This window comes from Procambarus clarkii, chromosome 17, assembly GCF_040958095.1.
Source record: "Procambarus clarkii isolate CNS0578487 chromosome 17, FALCON_Pclarkii_2.0, whole genome shotgun sequence".
In the NCBI taxonomy this organism is placed as follows: Eukaryota; Metazoa; Arthropoda; class Malacostraca; order Decapoda; family Cambaridae; genus Procambarus; species Procambarus clarkii.
In genome coordinates, this window is record NC_091166.1 from 6,516,814 (window position 1) to 6,539,731 (window position 22,918).

General features: G+C 40.2%; 1 protein-coding gene and 3 long non-coding RNA genes across 4 annotated transcripts in view; 1 reads left to right on the forward strand and 3 right to left on the reverse strand.

The window, feature by feature from the left end:
• The window catches only part of LOC138365565 (tripartite motif-containing protein 59-like), a 597,995-nt gene that overhangs the window by 353,268 nt on the left and 221,809 nt on the right, over positions 1-22,918 (reverse strand). The gene's annotated exons all lie outside the window — the stretch shown is intronic.
• Positions 455-3,681, forward strand: LOC138365498 (uncharacterized). Its single transcript, XR_011228850.1, has 4 exons — positions 455-700; positions 1,775-1,993; positions 2,903-2,977; positions 3,535-3,681. It is a non-coding gene; the product is annotated as an uncharacterized lncRNA (long non-coding RNA).
• Positions 3,504-22,482, reverse strand: LOC138365497 (uncharacterized). Its single transcript, XR_011228849.1, has 4 exons — positions 22,324-22,482; positions 19,267-19,430; positions 17,922-18,020; positions 3,504-3,602 (listed from the first exon to the last, which is right to left on the reverse strand). It is a non-coding gene; the product is annotated as an uncharacterized lncRNA (long non-coding RNA).
• LOC138365730 (uncharacterized) lies at positions 5,058-6,413 on the reverse strand. Its single transcript, XR_011228961.1, has 3 exons — positions 5,750-6,413; positions 5,520-5,646; positions 5,058-5,136 (listed from the first exon to the last, which is right to left on the reverse strand). It is a non-coding gene; the product is annotated as an uncharacterized lncRNA (long non-coding RNA).

The following is a 22,918-nucleotide window of genomic DNA, read 5'->3' on the forward strand; positions in this document are numbered from 1 at the left end:
TGTAATAAACGAAAGTTTTTAATGTCATCAGAGAAGCAGAAATATAGGCAAATTTTAAATCCCTTGTCATAAATATAACTGAAGTGAAAGCAAAGATATATGCATTTTGATAGTTACAAAGACAGCTCTTTAACACGGGTGGAACACGAACAAGGGGAACTTAGTACCCAAATGAGCCACAGAGATATTAGAAATAATTTTTTCAGTGTCAGAGTAGTTAACAAATGGAATGTATTAAGCAGTGATGTGGTGGAGGCTGACTCCATACACAATTTCAAATGTAGATGTGATAAAGCCCAATAGGCTCAGGAACCTGTACACCTGTTGATTGACGGTTGAGAGTCGGGACCAAAGAACCAAAGCTCAACCCCTGCAAGCACAAATTAGGTGAGTACAACTAGGTGAATACAGCTGAGGGGCGGGACCAAACAGCTGAAGCTCAATTCCCTACGCATAACTAGGCGAGTCCATAGGAATTACCGTTTGTCCTGGCGCCATCTATGTTTTGACAGCAGTACTACTAATGTTCCCACGTTATGTGAAGATCGCTATACGGGTGTTACAGTCAGTTGCTCTTCTATATATGTTTATGGACAACGTAGGTGATTTGAGGCAATTTGCGGCCAGAGTGAAATAGTATCCACGCGGTGAGGGATGGAGGAGGATATATACTGCTGTGTACTCGACCAGCGGGTGAGAGGTAAGTTATATCAAACAATTATGGGGAATAGATGGGTTATTTTAAGCGTAGAATGTCAGGTAACCGGTAACTACACAGATGGGGTAGTGTTTTTTTAAGTCTTTATTTACTAAAGTGGAACATTACATTATGCCTTTAGCTGAACAAGTCTACTGGTGGGGGAAGTAGACGGGTTTTATGAAAGTATTTTGCCTAAATATTTGTATTTGGTTAACTAGTTCAGCCGTTACCAGGGAGGGTGTTCCTTTAATCTAATATAAAAATTCTAGACGGACAAAGTGATTAAATAAAGAAATTGAATAGAACGAAGTGGTTTGCCAGGGTGCTTAACATTTAGTTTAGTTCACTTACTATGCAGCCCATGCTTAAAGAATGCAAGTTTATCATATTGAATTTACCGCAGTTTTACTGCATTTAATATACCGTTTTTACCCTATTTAATTATGTCGGGTAAAGGCCGGTCGTGGAAAGTTCCTAATATAGCAAGTATTAAAGGAAAAGTTTGAGTTAACTTTAACGCTTAAGTTAGTGACCAATTAGCTTAGTCTATTGTGAGGATAGTTACTAGAATCTAACATTGCAAGTGCCATTTCTCTACTTTTTTTTTTTTTTTTGAGAAACATGACTAGATACATGAATCTCGGTTTTATTACTAAATGTTCATGGATTAGGTTGCATAGTTGAGGAAATGGTGATAAGGTTTGTGATTTTGTATACCTTGACTTCAGCCGAGATTTTGATAATGGCGCAAAATTGATAGGGGCTCGGATCATTGGGAATGCTGACTGAAGTTGATTAGGTCATGGCTATACCAAAGGAAATTAGTATAAATGGGGTTAAATTGGGAGAAGTGTTGTAAGTAGTGCCTAAAAGCTCTCCTTGGACCTCGGTTATTCGCAAGATTATGGTTTAGACTGCAATAGTTGCAGAATTGGCAAATAAAAAATACCGATGCCCTATAGTTTTGAAATGGTTAAGACTACCAGATGCAGTTTAATGCTGACAAATGTAAGGTTTGGGGGCTAGGTAAAGATGAGATAGTGTAGATTGTTAAGAGTATTAAATTTTTTGCAGGTGGTAAATTCTCCCCGAGCTGGCACTGCTCTCCAGCCTGGGATGTTGATTGGTTAGTCTTCAACTGCCTCCCAACATGGTAGTGAGGTCCTGAGCTGACATGCAGTGAGGAACGTGGAAAGCTTTCTGAATTGGCACATGGTATGCCTCTTTCAAACCAGCAGCTGGCACAAATGTTCCAGCTAACATCAGAATAGTGGATGAAGCCCACACTAAAATGTAAGTGGTACAGTAAATGGACACCCCCCCTCCCTTTTGACACTGAACAGTTGGGAGGAAGGGGGGGGAGAAAGTGTGGCTTATAGTTCTATTGCTACATTGGAATTAGAGGGTAGAAGTTAATTGCTAAAAACCTATTAAATATTAGGGTATGGAAGTCTAGGCTTAGGCTAGTGGGTACCATATCTGCAAGTTTAGTCCTTTCAGGAATGTATTGAATAGAATGGTATGTTGAAATTGTGAAAATTGTAATGTGGGGCATTAGATCTTAAACAGCATAGTTGAGGGTGTTTTATTAATAATTTTAATGAAATATAAATCTTGTTTAGTTAACATTAAATGTTTGTTAAATAAGCTTTAATCTATAAATGTATAACACTGTTAAGGGTAATCATGAGTCAAAGTTAATGGCAGGAAAAGTTTTGTTCTAAGTGATGGTATTTTTCCTTGAAAGTAAAAAAAATATTCAATGTTTACTTTAGCTTGGTTTTAAATTTATATAGTTTTCCAGAATGTGGTTTGGAAAGTCCAGAAGTCCCTCTGTCAGTTGGAAGTTAATTGCTTAAACAGAATCAGGCGAGTTGTAGTAAAGGTTAATCTGAATAGATTTGCATAAAAGTGAAAAAATAGTAATAAACAATATAGCAATGGCTAAAGATAAATATTAATTGCCATTGAAGTGCAGTTGTGGATAGTTTCTCAAATGGCATTTACTGAAACTTGGCAAATTGATGCCATATATTTATATTGCTAAATTAGATCTTTCCTACTGCTACTAGAATATGTAGGAAAGGTAAATTCCTTAAAGAAATTGTTTCCATCAGAATTTGTAAAGTACTGAATGCTAATTTGAAAAGTAAAGCAAGATTGGCTTTAAATCTGAAATTAATTTGTTGAAATATTTTTCAGGTGAATGTGATTATGATGCATGGACTGGCTTGGAGTGAGGCTCCTTTACTCTGCAAAAGGAAATCTACAAAGTGGGTGAGTTTGAATTTGATGTTTTAGTTATATCAATGACCTAATCTTAATTCTCTTATCTAGTCCATTTATAGGTGTGTAACCATGTCCTACTGTTACAACCCACAGGGGATGATGCAGTTTGTACTGATTCTACCCCATTTCATAAAAGGGGACCAGGCAGTCCTGCAGATTTCCCTGGCTTGGCTTTTTCAGAGCTTTGCTCTACTATCCATCTAATAGATGGACTAGATTTGCATAGGTTTAGGGACCCTTAACAATGGTTACATTGTTAATTCTCACAGGGCTTGTTTGCTGAATGGGTGGATGCATCTAAAACTTTAGTGCCTGGCATGCATTGTACAGTGCTTTGAGTAAAGCATATGTACAATGTGTTGATGGCACTAGTGGTGGATGTAATGCACCCATTCAGGGAACAAGCTCTGCACTAAAATCTGAGGAAGGGATAGGCCTTGCTGAGCCTGTTAAAAGATAGGCTGTTAGGATTTTTTGGGCTTGTTATTAGGCATTGGTGATAATAAAAGTAGTGTCCCTGTTTAATGTTTATTTTTCTTTTACAGGTGATTGTCTCTGGAGTTGTCTTGACCTTTTGGATCTTCTGTTCATCTAGGAGCATCTGTCCCACAACCTGAAACGGTAATAAATATTAGATGTATTATAAATACTATATGTAAAACTTATTAAATAAAACAATTTTATTAATGAAACTACTTTATATACCTTATCCTGAAATTATGCTGGAAATTGTTTACTACTATTGATGCAATGTTTAAACATCTGAAATTTTTTTACTTTGAAAATAAATACTTGGTAAAATTTACACCTATTTGTAACTTGTTACATAGGTGCATGCAAAATGCATTGAAAAGATGTAAAAGTGGACTACCTATTCAATTTACATAAACTAACAAATATTGCAAATTAGTCTGAAATATTAAAGTGGAAGAAACTAAAGTCAATATTTTAGTTTTCATATTTGAAAGTAAATTTAAAGCTATGCAACACCTAAGCTTTGTACAAATTATAATTAAATTAAATTAACTAAAGATCATTGTTAAATTTACAACTTTAGAAAAGTGACACTGAAGCATCTATACAACATGGTTTTCACGAAGTCTTTGGTAACTTAAATTTAATCAAAGCTCTTAAATGATTTGTCTGCCAAACTCTTCAGATATTCTGAAATATTTTACCTAGATTAAAACCATCATTGTTTGAAAGGGCAAAACAGATTACTGTCAATTAGTTTGACTTAACATCTGCAAGGGCCTGAAGGAATGGAATTTTTTTTGTAAAACTTTGTTTGCTAAAAACAAACCCTGCCTAATGAACCTGCTCATTTTTTTTTAGAAATGGTAATTGCAACATTACCAAAGGCCATGGTTTTAATAGCCAAAGTACCAAATGAAAGACCAAGAAGCGACAAACAGGTACATGGTAGAAAGGACAAAAGAATGGTTACGAGGACCCTTTCATTTGTTAAAGAAATGACTGGGAAAAATGCTGTCATACCACAAGGGGTCTTAACCCTTGCCATATACATCACTGACATTAATCTAAATATTACCAACCACAAAAATTGCTGATAACATGTTATAAAAAAAAAATATAATATTGAGGCCTTAATGCAGATCTCTAACTCTACAAATAGTAACAAGACTGGCAATTTCTTAATATAAAACAGAAAAAAATCCAAGACCTTGCACATGAGCCAGAACAATCCATATCACAACTACCACATTAAAATGAAACAACAATGAAGGTAAGGTAATTACCAAAAGAAGGCACCAAAGTGCAAAATAATCAGAGGGCGCTAAATATCGCCAAGAATACCAATACAAGAACAAAAACGCATAAGGCGAACGATATCAACAGTATCCGACTCGCCTAGAATTCTATCGAGGGACAAGTGACTGCGAGGGACGGTCGGAAAGCAAGACACACGCTCGTCCTGGAAGTCAGGACATTCAACAAGGATATGCACAACTGTAAGAGGGACAACGCAATTCGGACAATAAGGAGCAGGGCGGCGCTCAATTAAGTGACCGTGGGTTAAGGGGGCATATTACGGGTTTCGTAAAAATTGTTCAATTTGTTTATAAATTTATTTATGAAATGGTTATAGAAAGAGCTGCAACTGGTCCAAGTTTCAGCATCACACCCTAAACAGAAAAGGAGAAAAAAAATACAAAACGTATTATGCAACGAATTTTCAACATTTTCAAATAATTTCAGGGAACACATGTGTCAACAAAAATATTTCTATAACAATCAGATATTAAATTTAGCACATAATAAAGGATTCTATTGAGCAGTTTTATCAAAAAAAGTGTTTAGTGCAATAACATAATTATTCAAAGTTACCCTTCCAAAAATATGCAATATTTGATGTTTATAAATTTTTATAAAATCAACAAATGGACTTTGGACTAAAATGTCTCAATAGGTTTGTAGAAGCACAAACTCTACATATAAGGTGTAATTTGCATGTAAATTGATTAATAAATGAAAGCTGAGAAACACCTTGAAGTTGTAAATTACTTACCTGAGTAAAATAAGATCAAAGTTCGGCCACCTGTAGTCGAGTGTGTCATCGACCGATTTCGTTCATAATTGGCACCCTTGCAGATAGGCATCCATTGAGCAAGGTGTGCAAGTTCCATGCACATCCCCTGATAACAAACGAAAAAAAAAAAATAGAAAAAAAAAATATATATATATACATATATATATCCTGCACATACATATTACCAGACTTCGACTTGTATGACTTACACCAGATGTAGACGGCACTGCCACACCAGCCACAGCAGTAGATGTAGATGGCACTGCCACACCAGATGTAGATGGCACTGCCACACCAGATGTAGATGGCACTGCCACACCAGATGTAGACGGCACTGCCACACCAGCCACAGCAGTAGATGTAGATGGCACTGCCACACCAGATGTAGATGGCACTGTCGTGGCCGGTCCATACACATAGAGGGGTTGAGGATGTGTGAGGAGGGTCGAAGCGGGGTGTGGCTGCTATGTCATGCCTCTCACAGCTGAGGCGGGGAGGGCTTCACTTGATAATAACCTCCCTTGTGCTACAGCGTCTCTCCTTTCCAGCCAACGACGGCGACCGCGTGTCAAATTGGCTACTCTTGCATTCAGACCCTTCCGTTTATAGGTCATTGTGCGCTAGACGCTACAAAAGCGAGATTCCAGGAGCAAAAATGGAGCGCGCATCAACACCCTCCACTCTCAACAGGACACAACATGTGACTGGTAGCTGGTTGTCTCACATACCCGCACTAGGAGACGGTTGCCATTGAGTGTATATTTGTTGTCATATATACAGAGTTATTTCCGACGTTATTACGAAAAAATTGACGTTTAGAACGTATGACACAATACTCTTGGCGCGCCACAGCCGCGGGGCACCGGATTCTGCACAATTACGCATGGAAATGTACCATAAATACTTTAATTTATATCATAACATTCTCGGGTTTGCACCAAAGTGTTGCCAGAACGTTGTAGTATTTTTATAAATTTTTCAAAAAGATTCGATTTTTCCGAATTTTTGCGATGATAAGCCCCCTTAAGCGGGTATGACCAACCCAAAGCAGTGTCCCACCGCCGGTTACGGTGGTAGGAGGAAGGCCACGGAGACACACTAAGTTTGAGAGTACGCAGCTTGTTACCAACCACAGAGGACCAACAACCCTGTCAACGGGGAAGAATGAATAACAGGATAAAAGTCGGAATAAGGAATACCTTTACGGGAGATGGGACAAGAACGGATAGCTTCCTTAGCGGCAGCATCCGCACGCTCATTGAAACACCAATATGGCTGGGAACCCAGCAAAACTCTACTGGTTTAAATTTACTAGAAATAAGAAACAGCCAATGTTGAATCTCAATGACCACCGGATGGACAGGATTAAAGGACCCTAGAGCCATGAGGGCACTACGAGAATCAACTACAACCACAAAGGAGGAATGAGAATGAGAAAGCAAGAGACAAAGAGCATAGAGAATAGCATAAAGTTCTGTCGTAAAGACGCTAGCCTCCGAAGGGAGGCGACACATGTAAGTACGGTCAGGAAAAACAACAGAGTAGCCCACACCATCCGCAGACTTAGACCCATCAGGGAAGATGGAAATAGAGTGGGAGTGCGAAGAAAAGTGCTCAAGGAAGAGGCTTTTCAGAATTGTAGGAGGGGTAAAGGCTTTAGTAATACAAGTCAAGGACGTACAAAACTTGGGAAGGGGGACTCTCCACGGAGGTAATGAAGGAACAATACGAGGAGAAACATTAGAAATATGAACAGAAAGAGAATCCTGTAAGCGAGATAACTGGACAGAAAGTGGGAGACAATGAAGAGGGACAGGAACCACAGGAGAAGGAAAAGTCAATGCACGACAGAGGCGAGAGGAAGGATGTTGGAAGGACCGCGCAAGATAGCGAAGACAGTAGCGATCACGGCAGTCCTGAAGAGAGAGAAAGCCAGTGTCAACATACAAACTAAGGGCGGGAGTCGAACGAAAGCCACCAGAGCCGAGACGCAATCCAGTATGGTGCAAAGCATCAAGATGGCGAAGAGTAGAAGGAGAAGCAGAAGAGTATGCAGGACAACCATAATTGAGTTTAGACAGGACGAGAGAGGAGTGCAAATAGAGGAGCGTGCGCCTCTCCGCTCCCCAAGAAGTATGGGACAAAACCTTAAGGAGGTTAAGGGCCTTAGAGTATTCAACTCTGAGGCAAGAGATATGGGCTGACCAAGACAAACGAGTGTCAAAGACTAACCCCAAAAGCTTCGCGGAATCCCTGTACACAATGAGATGACCATAAAGCAACAACAATGAAGTAAAGGTCCTTTCAGTAAGAATCTATCATTCACTGAAAGTTGCTGCAGTTAAAAATAAAAGAAAATACAAGTCCCTAGAAATAAACAAACAACCTTTTTGACTAAGGAAAAGAAGGTAGTTATTCTACTGTATAAATCTAAGTATTCACTTAGATAACTGTATCCAAGCATAGAGGTTCCCCCCCCCCCTTCCCTTTCAGAAAAACATCTACTTTCGAAAAAGTTTAACATTGGCCAACAAAAATGATTCCAGAACTAAATTGCCTAATACCAGGAACAACTGAGAGCCATGACAAACACTGCAACCCTCTCCTACCCCCAAGTCTTATGCTATTTATGATCCAAGGTAATTTGGCATACTATACTGTACTTCCTACAGACGAGTCTAGTGAGAGGGTGATCTCCTGGCGATTAAATTGAAGCACGATACAGGTGTCAACGAACATCAGTCAGCCCACTTGTCAGCACAGTGGATAACTAATGACATCATAATCTGCAGTGTTGTATGCCTCCCTGTGGCCATTTAAATCAATAAAACACAGGGTTGTGGCAATGTTTACAGCAAAAGGCAAGGTATAGAGGAATCCTGGAATGCCATGTAATGTGTAGTCCTTGAATGTGCTTTAGGCAACAAAATTGAATAACAACATTTCTGGTGTTCGGCTATATAATCCGACTTTCTCATTCGGTATATTTATTTATTTATTTATTTATGCATATACAAGAATGTACATAAGGAATGTGAGGATACAAATATGGTAATTACAGTCTTGTAAAGCCACTAGCACGCGCAGCGTTTCGGGCAGGTCCTTAATCTAAGAAAATTTTAAGGAGGTAAATACTTGCAAAGTTTATAGACAAAAAAATGAAAACAGATTACATGGAATGAAAAAAAAAGAAGATGAGAGAAAATTATAGGTACAGTATATTAAAGCACATAGGTAGCTATGATTGATTGCAATGACAGCTTAAAATGGTAGTTGACAACAAATTGGTAGGCACAATACAGCAGAAACAATATATGATTGATTGCAATGACAGCTTGAATGGTAGTTGACAAAAATTGGTAGTCACAATACAGCATATGGCTAGCACATAAAAGAAGACAGCAATGAACACAATGATAAGGTTGTTTGATATTACATAAAAATTAGGAGATTGGGTAACACTAGGTACAGAGCAAATTTAAAGCTCGGTGTAGGAAACTAAATAGATGAAGTTAGGTACTTTTTGGTTTTGCTTTTAAATAAGGCAAAAGTTTTACAGTTTTTCAATTCACTAGGGAGTGAGTTCCATAGACTAGGTCCCTTAATTTGCATAGAGTGTTTACACAGATTAAGTTTGACCCTGGGGATATCAAAGAGATATTTATTTCTGGTGTGGTGATAATGGGTCCTATTACATCTGTCCAGGGAGAGTTTCAGAGCATGGTTTGCATTTAAGAACAGGGTTTTGTAAATGTAGTTGACACAAGAGAATGTGTGGAGGGAGTTAATATTTAGCAAGTTTAGGGATTTAAACAAGGGAGCTGAGTGTTGTCTGAAAGCAGAGTTAGTTATTATTCTGATAGCAGATTTTTGCTGTGTGATGATGGGCTTAAGGTGGTTTGCAGTGGTAGACCCCCATGCACAGATACCATAATTAAGATAGGGGTAGATTAGTGCATAATATAGTGAGAGGAGAGCAGAGTTAGGAACATAATATCTGATTTTGGAGAGTATACCAACTGTCTTAGAGACTTTCTTAGTTATGTGTTGAATGTGGGTGCTGAAGTTGAGTCTCTTGTCTAGGAATAGGCCAAGAAACTTGCCATCATTTTTATTACTGATGTTAATGTTGTCTATCTGTAGCTGAATTGCATTTGATGATTTGCTTCCAAATAAGATGTAGTAAGTCTTTTCGATGTTTAATGTTAGTTTGTTCGTTGACATCCATAAGTGGACTTTTTTTAATTCATTATTCACAACATTATTTAGTGTATGTGGGTTGAGGTTTGAGTAGATAAGGGTAGTATCGTCAGCAAACAATATAGGTTTGAGAATATTAGAGACATTAGGCAGATCGTTTATATATATAAGAAATAGAAGAGGTCCTAAGATGCTGCCCTGTGGCACTCCAACGGTAATTGGTAGAGTGGAAGAAGTTGTATCATTGATGGTTACATATTGGTGTCTGTCACTAAGATAGGATCGGATGTAGTCAAGGGCAAGGCCTCGGATTCCATAATGCTGGAGTTTAAGTAAGAGGTAGTTGTGATTAACAGTATCAAAGGCTTTTCTTAGGTCAATGAAGAGTCCAATCGGAAACTCATTTTTGTCAAGGGCTGAGTAGATAATGTCAAGGAGACTAATGATTGCATCATTGGTGCTCTTTTGGGACCGGAAGCCAAACTGGCAGGGGCTGAGTATGTCGAATTTTACGAGGTAGGAATAGAGCTGTTTGTAAATAATTTTTTCAAATATTTTTGATAGAATGGGTAGATTTGATATTGGTCTATAATTGTTTATGTCCGCCGGATTGCCTCCTTTATGGACTGGCGTTACTCTTGCTTTTTTGAGGATATCAGGGAAGGTGTGATACTCTATAGATTTGTTGAACAGTAGTGCTATGGGTGGGGCAAGGGCATGGGAGGCTCTCTTGTACACAATGGACGGAATTTCACTGGTGTTCCCTGCCTTGGTTTTTAGAGAATGTATGATGGACACAACATCTGCCGGGCTGATTGGTGAAAGGAGAAGAGAGTTTGGATAGCTGCCTGAGAGATATGTGTTAATATGTGTCTGAGTCTGTTGGATTTTACTGGCAAGATTAGCACCAACCGATGAAAAGAAACTGTTAAATTCATTTGCCATTTCTAAGTCAGTTGACGGTATACCCCCATCCTTGTAGAGTTTTATTTGGTTATGTGAGTGTTGTTTAGTTCCTAGGATACTAGAGATAGTTTTCCAAGTGCTTTTCATGTTGCCTTTTGCTTCATTGAATCTATTCACATAATATGCAAGTTTTGCCTTTCTTATGATACTGGTAAGCATTGATGAGTACCTTTTAGCTACTTCCTTTGAAACTAGGCCAATCCTAACTTTCTTTTCATATTCATGTTTCTTGTTGATTGAGTTGAGAATGCCACTTGTGAGCCATGGATTGTTTAATCTTTTGTCAGTTACTTGCTTGGTAAGGAGGGGACAATGAATGTTGTAGAGGCTTAGAGTTTTGGAGATGAAGAGGTTAGCTAATGAATTTATATCATGGGTATTATTGAATTCAGAATCCCAGTTAATAATGTAAAGTGCCTCTGTAAGATTGTCTAAAGCTGATTCACTGTGTAGCCTAAATGAAAGTTTCTTGCTTTTTGGTGGTGTTATGTCCATGTTCGCTATGAGAAAGGTAGGATAGTGGTCAGTTGTTCTGTCATAGATTATACCAGATACAAGGGGAGCTGTTATGTTTGTCCATATGTGGTCCAAGGTAGTGGCTGATGTTTGGGTGACTCGGGTAGGTTTGGTGATTGTGGGGATTAGCATACAGGAGTTCATGCTGTTAAGGAAATAGTTAACTTGAGAGCAATTTTGTTGACCCAGGTCAATATTAAAATCTCCTCCCAGAATGAAGTGGTTTTTGTTGAGATTGTTGTTTATAATAAGATTCCTTAGGTTGTCTGAGAAAGAAGCTATGTTAGTATTGGGAAATCTATAGATGGCTCCAATAGTCAAAGAAGATTTAAGGGATTTAATTGAAAACTGAGCAAAAGTATATTCACAGTAGTCATCTCTGTCACTAATAACACTGTTGCAGATAAATGTATCTCGGTAATATATAGCTGTGCCACCACCTTTTTTATTAGGCCTACAGTTATGAATGGCTTTATAACCAGCTAAGTTGTAGAGTTGGGTATAGTCTTTATTTAGCCAAGTTTCTGTTAAAATAATGAACGATAGGTTAGTACCTATTGCTGTGAGTAATGCATTTAAATCGTCAAAATGTTTACCAAGTGATCTAACATTTTGGTTATAAACTGATAGACAGGTGCTATTTTGAAGTTTGTGTTTAGCCTGGTGTGCTGTGAAATACTTGCAATAATGATGATCAATGTGCTGGTTGGTGTAGATATGAGACAGAAGATTTTGATCAGGATCAATATCAGTGTGCATAGGATGCAGAGGGATCACGATACAAGATACACGATAAAGCAAAACACAAGAATAAAAGCAAATACAATAAAATAGTAACAATTTAGAAGTAAAATAAAGATCCAATAGTTAGCCAGGGAGGACACAGAAGTTACATAAAAGAAAAAAAACAAAAAATCAGTAGAGACTGACAATATAAATGTAAAATAAAAAATAATAAGAAAAATGATAATCATAAAAAAAAAAATGATCTTGAAGATAATTAGCTTAGTAATGGTTAATTAACAGGGTAATAAAAAGCCCTAGGTTTAGTGACAAGGGGATTAACTAAGAACAAATAATTAAGAGTATAAAACAGGCAAAGATGACAAACAAACAAAAATAAAAAAATAAAAATAAAAATAAACACCTTTGGAAAGGAAAGGCAGAGCTTAAGTACACTTTGGTTGTATGTGAGACTACAAATTATGTTCTGGTTATTCAGCTGATATCCCACAGTCATCCAGGAAAGAAGTGAGGTGTGCCTCAGTGGTTATGACATAAGTTTTTCCAGAGTCAGTCTTCCTAGCTATTATTTTACCATCGCGCACAAAACAATGTTTAATAGCAGTGGATCTATTGCGAATTCCACGTAGTTTAAATAAGAGATTTTGTCTGAATCTGGTAAGACATTCGTTCACATAAACCTTGGATTTCCTAGCGACTGCAGCAGTGATAAGGTCTGACTTGCGGGAGCAGCTATCTAACTTCACCCTTATCTTTCTGTTGTTTGTACCAGATGATTTGGCACCCACTCTATAAGCTGACTTAATGTCTCTTGCTTCAATTGAATAATTCAACTTAGTACGCAATTCCTGGATCACGATGGCAGTACAGTCTTCTCTGTCAGTTTCATGGGGAAAATCCTGTGATGAGATGATGACAGAATCAAGGAGCTTAAGCTGGTCTGATTCGTCTTGGGTTGCAGTGTGTTGCTGTTGTAGGGAGTTAAAATGGTTCTCTAACTTTTGTAGCATCTCTTCTTGCTTCTTAGAGGTTTCTGCTGGTTTAAAGTTAGTAACCGAGATCTGAAGAGAGCCTAATTCCTGTTCGAGGTGGCCGACTCTGGCAGACAGATCTTGGTTAATCTTGTGCATGGCCAAAGCATCACTCTGAAGCTTCATTATCAGGTCCGACTGCTCTCGGATTATAGACTTTTGGTCGTCATGTATTTGAGTCAATAATCTGAGCCATGGATTATCAGCGAGACGCTTAAAGTCAGTACATGGGGAGGCAGCTCGTTTAAGTTGCTCCATATGGTTACATAACTGTTGTAAGGCTCGAGTAAGTGACGACGCTTCAATCAGCTGGGAAGGTTTGTTATTGTTGACGCAGGGAGGGTCGGTACTCCCCCCGGTAGCCCCTAAGGGGGAGACAGCCGCGTTATTCCTGTTGCTAGCTTGGCTGGTTGGGTTCATCCTGCTAGGTGTGCTATCATTCTTTGCGGCCTTGCCGAGCTTAGAGTTGTTTTGCATGGTAGCAGCAGAGATGTACGCAGCAGATGGGGTAGACTCGTTGCTATGGCAGCAGCAAGCGTCAGGTTAGCTTCCTCCAGGGAGCAACACAAATGAGGTCGAGATGAGCTAGTAGGTTAGGTTTTGTCGAATATTTCGGTCACATTTAGGTCACTGGGTACTTAGCTGCCTTCTGGGGTTGTTACATCATGTTTGGGATGTTGTGGGCTCAAGGAGCAGTATAATGTTTTAAACCTAAATAGGAATTCACTTTAAAGGTCAATTTATTTGGAAAGTGCTAACCAGATTCCAAATTACTGAGCTCTGAAAGTACTACAAGGCAAGTTTAACCGAATGAGTGTTTGCCTATCCATACCCCCATGAGGTATGTGACAACACTGAATAAAGAAAGGGTCTTTGAGCATTCACCGTGCAGGTATTTGACATGACCAATATAGCCAAGTGTTAAAGATCATTCTAAGCAGTTCTGCACAATCCATATACTATCAATTAATATAATTGTACAATGGTGCTTGGTGGATGATATTTCCTATTAAAACTCATTGGACAACTGTTTGTATTAGACATTTTAAACCTACAAATGGTAGCCCTAGATATTGCACTACAGTATTAATTACAAGATGAACAATGTAAAATCAATACCACAACAGCAAAGGATGACGGCTTTTCAACAACCGACAAACACACAGGTCTAACACCAGCCATCCCGAGAGAGGACGTCCCAAGCATGTACACCCCACAACTTTACATCACCTTTGCTACCTCACGCGAGCACGCAACAGCATGAGGATGCCATACTCCCAAACCAACTCCATGCACTTTGAGGCTTTAACAACTCAACATTTAAAAAGTTGATTTAAAAAATCAAACACCTGAATTTTTCCCTAATTAAATTTACTAGGGAAATGCACACCAAGCCATGAAACTTACAATGAAGATGAACAAACTACACACAACTGTCACCAAACTTCCACATACCACCCCCCTCTCACTCCTGCCCTCCCTCCTTAGGTGCTCTGATTGGCTGAGCACCTGAGCCACCACCACTCACCTCTTGTTGTGAGAGCCTAAAGCATGTTTGGTTGCACTTTAAAAGTTCCCCAGTGTACTCGCCTAATTGTGAGTACCGCCTGCCCGGTTCACCATTTTGTTTTTCAATCTACCTCAATTTACCCCTTTACAGTCAAATATTATGCAAAATTCTGTTTAAGACTTGTCCCTTCTTAACTTAAATAACTGCTTTGGCCATCTGCAATCTTTCTAGGTGGGTAAAAATGACTCTTGAGGCCAGAAAGGACTTATCAGACGGCGATCATAACAATACAGTACGCACACAAAATCACAACCTGATATACACCAAGCAGAAAATCCACTGGAGCTGTGAGGCGACGTAAACCCTTGCCCAAGGCACTGGCAGCTGCATACTCTACCACAGTATATTACTCTTTGTAAAAGTCTTACAACCGGATTTCGCCATAAATCACAGCAAGTTTTGAGGCCCCTCCTTGAGTCAACGTCTTACGTAAGACCTACAAGCACTCAGGTGAAGGCTGAAGCAGTTCAACACCATACGCCCCAACTTCAAATACACAGTTGAGAGGCGGGACCAAAACGTGATTTTCTGTGTGTGCCTGAAGTTGGGGCATACGGTCTTGCTTCACCCTTCACTTTACCCTTCACCGGCGTACTTCAGGGGTTTTATTTAATACTTGGACTGGCTTCAGTAGGGCCTCCAGACTTTCTGTGGCTTCACAAGTGTCACGTGAATCCCTTGCATAGCAGTGGAACTGCCTTTTCCCTTCACCTTCAATGCCTCTGCACTGGAAGTATACATCTACACCAGCCCAGAAGAGTCATCAGTCCTGCCACCTCTCCATACCCTCCAGGGCCTGGCACGGCCTGGTACGACTCAGAGGCAAGCCGGGCGCCACTGCTAACTGGCAGTTTGTCCCCACAAACAAGCAGTTAGCCGCCTTCAACTGGCAGTGGTACAGCTCAACACAAAGGCACCGCCAGCCACAACGAGCAGTTTGCTAGTTGACCAGATGTCCACCTCGTGTTGACACTGGATGAGTCATCACCGCCGGACTATATAAAGAGCGCTACCTCCCTGGAGAGGCAATCTCTCCCTTAGTGCTCTAGGATCACCTTGGTGTCTCTAACCCGTCGTCCACTTCCAGCCAACATCATGTGACTGATGCCATGGTGGTATGGTAGCTGTCTTCACAACACTAGTATATCTTCATACTTTTATTCATTGCTTATAGTTTATTTTTTGCATTTAAGGTCATACTAACTTGTTCACCTTTGCATTACATGATAGTCAAGTATTGTCATGTGTTATTTTTGTTCATTACTATTTCAGTAAATTGTTTAATTATTTATTTGATAATTTTCATTTGTTTCCACCTGCAACTTATACACTGTAAGGCCAATAGCAGCATTTCTTTCATTTATGTGAGGGAGAGCCATACCATCTTGGTTCAGTATAGCTGTGATACCATAACCCGTCACACAAGATATCCAGTTGTAAGACTTTTACCATCAGTGGTGGTAGAGTATGCAACTGGCAATGCCTTTGTTACAGGTTCGCTTCATCTCACAGCCCCAGTGGATTTTCTCACACATTTGAATACATGAAACAACTTTATTTGATACATTCCAAACCAAAGTACTGTACAGTACAGTAATTATCAAACCATCAAATGTGTGGGATAATCATAGTGCGCTAAATATCACTAACGTCGCCAATACAAGAACAAAAACGCATACGGCGAACAATATCAAAGGTATTGAATTTACCAAGAATTTTATCGAGGGACAATTGACAGTGAGGGATGGTCGGGAAGCAAGACACGTAAGTCCTGGAAGTCAGGACATGTAGAGACAACGGTTTGGACAATAAGAAGCAGGGCAGCGCTCCATTAAGTGCCCGTGAGTTAAACGTGTATGACCAATATACAACCTCGCCAGAGCCGTTTCCCACCACCGGTTACGGTGGTAGGAGGAAGGCCACGGGAACACACTACTCTTAAGAGCACGCAGTTTGTTACCAGTAACAGAAGACCAACAACCCTGACAACTGGCAAGAATGGGGAAATGAATAACTGGGTAAAAGTCATAATAAGGAATACCTTTACGGGAGATGGGACAGGTGCGGATAGCTTCCTTAGCGGCAGTGTCCGCACGCTCATTTAAGAACGCACCAATATGGGTGGGAATCCAGCGAAATTCCACTGTCTTAAATCTACTGGAGATAAGAAACAGCCAATGTTGAATTTCAACTACCAAAGGATGGACTGGATTAAAGGATTCTAGGGCCATGAGGGCACTGCAAGTGTCAACTACAAACACAGAGGAGGATTGACAGCGAGAAAAGAGTTGATGAAGAGCATAGAGAATAGCATAAAGTTCTGCCATGAAGATGCTAGTCTCCGGAGGCAGGAGACACAAAGGTGCAGTCAGGAAAAACAACAGAGTAGCCTACACCGTCTGCAGACTTAAGACCCATTGGTGAAGACGGAAATAGAGTGGAAGTGTGAAGAAAAGTGTTCAAGGAAAAGGTGATTTAGAACTGTAGGAGGGGTAAAAGTTTTAGTCATGTGGGTCAAGGCTTACAGAATTTAGAAACGGGGACCCCTCCATAGGGGCAAAGACGGAATGACACGAGGGGAAATATTGGTAACACAAACTGAAAGAGCATTTTGTAAGAGAGACAACCGTACAGAAAGAGATAGGTGGTGAAGGGGAACAGGAACCACAGGATGGGTAAAGGTCAAGGCATGACATAAGCAAGAGTGAGGGTGCTGTAAGGACCGTGCAAGGTGGAGAAGACAGTAGCGATCATGGCGATCCTGTAGAAACAGGACGCCAGTTTCAACATACAGGCTTAGGGTAGGTGTCGAAGGAAAGGTACCAGAGCTGAGCCGTAACCCAGTATGATGCAGTGTGTCCAGATGGTGAAGGGTAGAAGGAGAAGCAGACGAGTAAACAGGGCCATAATCGAGTTTAGACAGAACGAGAGAGGAATGTAAAGAGAGGAGCAGTGTCGATTAGCTCCCCAAGAAGTATGGGACATGACTTAAAGTTAGTTAAGGGCCTTAGAGCATTCAACTCGGACGTAAAAAATATGGGGCGACAAAGACAAACGAGTGTCAAAGATTAGCCCTAAAAGCTTTAGCAGATTCTTGGTACAAAAGGGGATGACCCCTGTTACCTAACAGTAAATAGGTATCTGGGAGTTAGCTGTTACAGGCTGCTTCCTAGGGGGGTGCGTGTGTGGGAGAAAAAAAAATTTAGTAGTTAACCACTGAACTGCTCTGTCTCCAAATAACACCCTGGTGCACAAGAAATAAATTCTTTCCAAAAATTTTTTTTCTCTTCTTATATTGTTAAAATGCAGTCTGATCACGGGGAAACTAAACAAAAAATATTGTATGTGACTTACTTTAGCTGCGATGGAGCTGGGAAGTTGAGCAAATTATGGGCGCTGAGCGTTGGAGCGATGGGGGTCTGTCGGCCCCGCCACCCCGTGCGACGGCAGTTGCTGCGAATAAAATGTTGCGCAATTATTTTGAAGTTTCTCATTCATTTCTTCTTTTTTTTTTGCTGTAATATTATTTAAAAGTGTGTAATTTGTGGAGTTTATATAATTCAAAGTATAGAACATCGCTATGCTCAAAATTATGGGCCTCATATATGCGACATATTCTACAATCAAACAGTGTTTTTGCTGTTATTACACTATATACACACATTGTATATACCCATCTACGTATGTATTCACCATAACGATCCACTATGTTGGTATGGTGAGCCCAAAAAACATGAGTGAGCTGCCACACCCTGCCAGTCCTCCCTCACTCCTCCAACACATTACTCGCCAACATTCCTCCTCCCAAAATACTGTTATTGTGTTTATTACACTATTTACACACGTTATGTATAAGTATGTACATGTTTTATTCATGTACATACGTACATACTTGCCATCTCCTCACCTCTCTCTCTTGCCTACTTAATGCTCTTGCTTCCCTCATCTCATCACAATCGACTTTATAATGGTCCAGGACGGATCGAAATGTCGTCGTGTATTCAATTTCCAGTGTGTGGTTTGGTCAACAATGAAATCTTCTTGCAAGATCTTATAAAGAAAACCCCTAGAACGAGTTTTGCAGATACGAAAGAGTTTAAGGTGAATAGGGGATGGTTTGAGAAATTTTGAAAAAAGACGTGGTATTCATAGTGTTGTGAGGCATGGTGAGGGTGCCAGCTCAGACAAAGTAGGGGCTGAAAGATTTGTTCGTGATTTTAAAGATTTTGTAGATACTGTATTGATGGATATATTCCACAACAAGTGTTTAATTGTGAGGAGACATGGCTATTCTGGAAAAAATTGCCGAAGAGGACATACATTACCCAAGAGGAGACGTCACTGCCCGGACACAAGCTAACTTGGGCTAACTTGTGTCAGGATAGGCTAACTCTTGTGCTGTGTGGCGATTTGAAAATTAAACCCTTGCTCGTGTATCATTCCGAAAATCCAAGAGTTTTACAAAATATATAACGTGCAGAAAAACTGTGATGTAGAGTGGTTTGCCCTGCCATCAAAAAATATCTGCAAGAGAAAAGTTTGACACTAAAGGGCCTGCTTCTCGATAATGCTCCTGCTCATCCTCCAGACTTGGAGGATGCATTGTTGGGGCCACTTTTTTTTTTTAGGGATATTCCTGCATGGGCCCTAAGTTTCTGGCTAATGAACCAATGACATGAAGGAGGAGTTTTCAACCTACCTTGTGTTAGGTGTGCAGGGGTCAATAGGCTGAACATAATGTCAGGAGCAAAGGGGGGCATTTGCCTCTTCAAACACAATTGTGACCATCTTCATCTCTTCGAACTATCCTAAATGCGCTCTTCACCTGTCTGACCAAATTGGGTGTCCAGACCACCTTTGAATCTGAAATTGTAAAATTAATAGTGATTTCAGAATATTCAGTCCATTTATACTAACAAAATTATATACAGTATACTGTAATTGAAATTTTACAGAATGATAAAGGCAATTTAGTAACTTTGTTAAAATGCACATGGGGGAAATACATGAAAATAGGTTAATATGGTTTGTAAGGTTGATGGGAAATGTTTATTACTTTTATGATTTAAAAGATGTATAGCCCTGATACTCCATCCTGGGTGCATTCCACCAGGTAATGACCACAGCAAAAGTTTTCCACGAGGCTCTATTGTCACACAAACTTTTCACATTTTCAAACTTGATTCATCTTTTTCCCCCTCGTTCCAGGGGTTTTCTTTAAAAGGTCTTCATGCAAATGCCTTGGTTTCTCACAAATGATGGCCTCTGAAATGCTATCACCTGCTAACTCTTTGTTGTGTATCCAAATTAATAAAAACTTTTCAACATCCTCAAGTGTTTGTGTTCTTTGTTTCGGGATTGTTGATATGCCTTTTGCCACTTTAACGCTCATAATGTCCCTTTTCTTAGCAAGTATAGTGCATATTGTTGACATAGATTTGTTGTACTGCCTAGCTAGTTCAACAACCTGTGCACCGTTTTGACGTTTATGAATGCTCTCTTGTTTTTCCTCTATGGTCATTCTCACATGTGTTTTCTTGGCTTGAACCTTACCACTGGCTTTCTTGGGACTCATGGCAAGATATATAATAACAAATTTTATGTTCAAATAGCCAAAAATCCCAAAACAAATGTAATGCTTTATAAAGAATTCAGGCGCAATAGTTACTAGGCAGGAGACACTGGTAAACTGAGGTGCGATCACCATGCCACCACGCGCTAGGTCAGCCCATACGCATATCAACAAACTCATTTCCCGAGGCAAAGTTTGTAACCCGATTCAAATTTTTCGAAGAAATTAGGTTCGTAACCCGAAAAGTTCATAAATATTCATTCGTAAGCCGAGGTGTCACTATATATAACTAAAAAATTAAACTCAGGATTACTTTCAACCCCCACCCCTTTTGCTCTACTCCATCGCCACCTACCTTCACCCCCCTCTATGATGTACTCTTCCATAGACACCTACCTCTGCCCCCCTCCTCCCCTCTACTCCTCCATCATCACCTACCTTCACACCCCCTCCCTTCTCCTCCTCCATCGTCACCTTCCTTTCACCCTCCTCTATGATGTACTCTTCCATAGACACCTACGTTCACTGCATATAATGCTCCCCTCTACTCCTCCATCGTCACCTACTTTCACCCCCCCCCCCCCCCTCCGCTCTACTCCTCCAGGGTCGCAGACAATTTCACGAGCGTGAGAACTACGAGTTCTCTAACTACTCTCACACTCCTACTCTCTCACCAGTGAGGGGGAGGGAAGGAGGGAGGAAATGAAGGAAGAAAGGTGGGGGAGAGAGAATAGGAAGGGAGGAGGAGGGCCTAGATACATTTCTTCCATATAGATAGGTAGACTGAGGGAGAGCTGCTTGCCAAGAGCCCTATCAGACAGGTTTCCTATTCCTCAACCCTCCCTAATATGCCACATCCTGGTCAGGACAACTTGCTCGATTGTTATTCTTGGTGTGACTCGGGAACTGATCTCGAGGCGGGGCATGGGCATGGATTATCTCCCTGGGGCACGCACCTCCCTGCCCCAGCTCTCTCTCTCTCTCACATAATCTATCAAGGGTCTAACATGAGGTCATTGTGCCTACCAGAAGTGTATATGTCCAAGGCTGTCCACCTGTCTGGACCATTCAAATGTATAAACACGTAATTAGTCTATTAAAATTATATATAATGCTACAATTATAAATTAATTTGTTCGTGGTCATTCGTTTATCAGTATTTTAATATGAGGTATATATACGCATGTATGTATACGTTGACGTACACATACATGATTATGTGTATAGAATGATTATGATTATGTGTAATCATATATGATTATATCTAATGGAATGCATTAGTAAGTGATGTGGTGGAGGCTGACTCCATACACAGGTTCAAGTGTAGATATGATAGAGCCCAATAGGCTCAGAAACCTGTACACCTGTTGATTGACGGTTGAGAGGTGGAACTAAAGAGCCAGAGCTCAACCCCAGCAAGCACAATTAGGCGAGTATATGACCGAATGCACATGTACACTTTCAAATGAATTAAGATACCTTGAGATACACAATGACTTAGTTTAAATAGTTTAAACACATTATGGTACTGATTTTGACATGCTGATGTCTGGAAGGGAGAGGGGGTGTGGGGGGTTATTGTCTGAGGTGGAGGACCAGAGGAGGGGGTCAGTGGAAGGATGGTGGCTGGAGGGATGCCATTGTTCTAATGGTTATGAAAACAATTATTGATGGCAGGAATTCAGTGGGTGTGTACTTCACCCGCACCATCACCATACTATGCCCTGCTACAACCCCCCCCCCCGCTCCACCCATGCTGTGCAGGGCGTATTACACATTATGGGATAACCGACTGTCTGTCCATTCCTGTCTGCTCGTTATGCTGCCCTTCCTTTTGAAAATTTTCTGCTTTATCGACTTCCTTCAAGACCACACGTTAGCCTCTTATCACGCCCTCTTACCACTCTCGGAGCCGGCTCTTCTATACAATAGTTACCACTCAGTCCCCAAGGTGAAAAAGTGTCCGGGCACATGACTTGTTACGTGTACTTATTTGCGATTCGTTTGGGCTGTCACGTGTGGTGATTAGTGTTGGGTAAGGCTAGGGCAGGTCAGGTCAGACTAGGCCAGGTCAGACTAGGCTAGGTAAGGCTAGGCCAGGTCAGGTCTGGTCAGGTCTGGCTAGGCCAGGTCAGGCCAGGCCAGGCTAGGCAGGGTGAGAGAAGTAAAGCGGCAGGTACTTACGTTTCCGAGAAAGTAGCGGCGGTAGTATATTGTTGATTTAGATTCGACGACATCCTGAAGCTAGTAGGTGGCGGCCTCATCGCTCTCGAACTTCTTGTTGTTGTAGGGGATACGAGGCACACCCAATATCCCCCTTACATTGATCACCTCGCACACTAATATTTTTACTCTTTCGGACACCAGATTTGTCTGTTTCGTATATGTATAATTGTTCAATATTAAAACCACAATAGAATGCTCTAAGTACTTTCGTATATTAATACATCTTCAGAAGGAATGGTTCGCTCTGAAGATGTATTAATATAAGAAAGTACTAAAGGAAATTCCTGTTTCAATTCTTCCTCCGTGGTCTGACACTCTTATTATATATTGTATATACTGAATTATATATACTATGCTTATATAATATATACTGAAATATTGTTACATTTAACGTATGAAACAAAGTATATATCTGTATTTTTAATAAAATATAAAACATTAATATTTATCAACGTATCTCTGTGAATTACATAATTTATCAGTATTGTACAGCCTGTGATCTCCACCTGGCTGGCCACTGATACCTAAGTAGCTTTCATGTGTCCGGACACCG